At 40.8% G+C, this 2,917-nt stretch overlaps 1 pseudogene; it reads left to right on the top strand.

Moving 5' to 3' along the window:
• Positions 1-1,002: 1,002 nt before the first annotated feature.
• On the top strand, positions 1,003-2,237 carry LOC116547976 (annotated as a pseudogene).
• Positions 2,238-2,917: the final 680 nt, after the last annotated feature.

Below are 2,917 nucleotides of genomic sequence, written 5' to 3' on the forward strand. Positions count from 1 at the left end.
TTCTATTTGTTTATCTTGTTCAGTAAGAACTCTTATATATACTAATCAAATATGGCGGTGCGTCTCTATAAAGAGCCAGAAGAAGCAAGAGGAAGGTGAAGGGAATATCCATCAGTTTCAAGATGATTTTCAGCTTGTAAACATAAAAGACAACCTCTAGTGTGAGCTTATCACAAGGACAAGCTTTGTGGCAACAAGGATGGGAAAGCTAGCTTTTATTTTGGGTAGTCATATGCTTAAGATATTAACAGGGTATTTCGAATAGATAATAATGAGATAACAAATATTGGGTAAAAAGGAGTAGTCTCTACCACATTAAGCAAAAAACAGCCTTCGTCTTTCCTCTCAAGCATCTTTTTTTACTGTGTAGGAGTGTTTTAGGCATTCCAAAAATGTGAATTAAAATATCTCAAAGTGTTCCTTATAACCAGTTAACTGTACTCCTGTTGTTATTTTAATTTAAGTGATAAATCTAAAATATTTTTAAAAGGATAAATTTGAGGCAAATCTAAGCATCATAAAACTCTGTTAAATGCATGCAGAAGGTTTTTAAAGCCACTCAATATATTATAGCATCCACCTTATTCCAACAGTCTGTTTGAAAGCAAGATTTCCTCTCCAGCAAAAAATCATTTTTGTTATATGACTCTAAAGAATTGTATCAGCTACTTAAATACGCAGAATTGTTGGTCTCTTTTGTGTTGTGATTCTGCAGAAAGGTTCCCATGAATAAATATTTTGAAACCATCAATCTAGAAATGCAACATTCAGCAACTCTGTTTAGAAGTATACTTACTGAGAAAATATCCATTTTACATAGAAAAAATATGTATTTAGGAAAATGTTCCACTGAGATAAAAAATGTATTTCATTCTGATTTCAAAGTGTTTCAGAACCCCTACCACTAATTCTCTCATGCAGGTTTGCAGAGAAATTTACCTAATTAATATGCTTTATTAAGAAATATGGGAGCAGGAACCCGCATCCAGGAACAGAGCCCTTTGCTCCTCCCTCAGAATGAATGGAGACCAGAAATCAGATGTTTTATGTCCAAGAAGAGCAGGATTTCGTTCAGCACTTCTCCCAGATCGTTAGGGTGCTGACTGAGGATGAGATGGGGCACCCAGAGACAGGAGATGCTATTGCCCGGCTCAAGGAGGTCCTGGAGTACAACGCCATTGGAGGCAAGTATCACCGGGGTTTGACGGTGCTGGTAGCATTCCGGGAGCTGGTGGAGCCAAGGAAACAGGATGCTGATAGTCTCCAGCGGGCCCTGACTGTGGGCTGGTGTGTGGAACTGCTGCAAGCTTTCTTGCTGGTGACAGATGACATCATAGATTCGTCCCTCACCCGCCAGGGACAGCTCTGCTGGTATCAGAAGCCAGGCGTGGGTTTGGATGCCATCAATGATGTTATCCTTCTGGAAGCATATCTACCGCCTGCTGAAGCTCTACTGCCGGGAGCAGCCCTATTACCTGAACCTGATTGATCTCTTCCTGCAGAGATCCTATCAGAGTGAGATTGGGCAGACCCTGGACCTCATCACAGCCCCCAGGGCAATGTGAATCTTGGCAGATTCACTGAAAAGAGGTACAAATCTATTGTCAAGTACAAGAGGCTTTCTTCTCCTTCTACCTTTCTGTAGGTGCAGCCATGTACATGGCAGGAATTGATGGGGAGAAGGAGCATGCCAATGCCAAGAAGATCCTGTTGGAGATGGGAGAGTTCTTTCAGATTCAGGTAGGAAGGCAGGAGGCAGCTGCAGGGAACAGGCACCAGCTTCACTCCTCCTCTGCCTGGGAGCCTCATCCCTCTCCTTTGCTGCCCCTCCCCCACCCAGGATGATTACCTTGACCTCTTTGGGGACCCCAGTGTGACTGGCAAAATTGGCACTGACATCCAGGACAACAAATGCAGCTGGCTGGTGGTCCAGTGTCTGCAACGGTCCACTCCGGAACAGCGCCAGATCCTGAAGGAAGATTACAGGCAGGAGGAGGCTGAGAAGGTGGCCCGAGTGAAAGCATTATATGAGGAGCTGGATCTGCCGGCAGTGTTCTCGCAGTATGAGGAAGACAGTTACAGCCACATTATGGGTCTCTTTGAACACTACGCAGCGCCCCTGCCACCAGCTATCTTTCTGGGGCTTGCGCGCAAAATCTACAAGCGGAAAAAGTGACCTAGAGACTGCAAGGGCGGATAAGAGGCTCTCAATAAATAAATTATTGTGTAAAAAAAAATATGATTTAAAATTATCAGCTTACTTGATTTCGTAAAGACGATAAACTCCATGAAGAGGAGAATGATGATTCTTACATATTCACATCTTATTACTACCACTTAACATGGAGCCTTGCCTGAAATAGAAATACAATACATATATTTTGAATTAAGTACTAATTCATATATTTGCTAATGAGAAACAATGGACACTAGTATTTTACCTACTTTAGTGATACTGCATTGTGAGGTTCAGGGGAGGGGAATGGGATGAATGCCTCATTACACTTGCTAGAAAACTCTACTTGTCAGATTCAGTTGTGTGCCTACCTTCATTTATTTGGTAAATGCTGCAGTCATTTTATTATGAGCCAAATAACAAAGGAAGCTAAAAAAATATGAGCATGAGTTTTCTAAAAGCCCCTGTACTCTCGCTTATTGTGTGTTATCTGTGTGCTGTTCTATAAAAACCATGAAGACTAACAGCATGACTACATTATTCATTAATGTATGCATAAGGCTATAGACATTATTTCTATGATACAATGAGAATTTAGAAACTTTTTGAATAAAGAGATGAATTAATAAGTAAATAAAAGAAAGATAAAATGAATGAAATTCATATTAAAAGCCAACCAAATTGGAAATTTTACTGTTGAGTTACAGAAATAAGTGTTCAGTCATTAGGGATTACACTCTG

This window comes from Sapajus apella, unplaced genomic scaffold, assembly GCF_009761245.1.
Source record: "Sapajus apella isolate SASKATOON/1434 unplaced genomic scaffold, GSC_monkey_1.0 scaffold5952, whole genome shotgun sequence".
In the NCBI taxonomy this organism is placed as follows: Eukaryota; Metazoa; Chordata; class Mammalia; order Primates; family Cebidae; genus Sapajus; species Sapajus apella.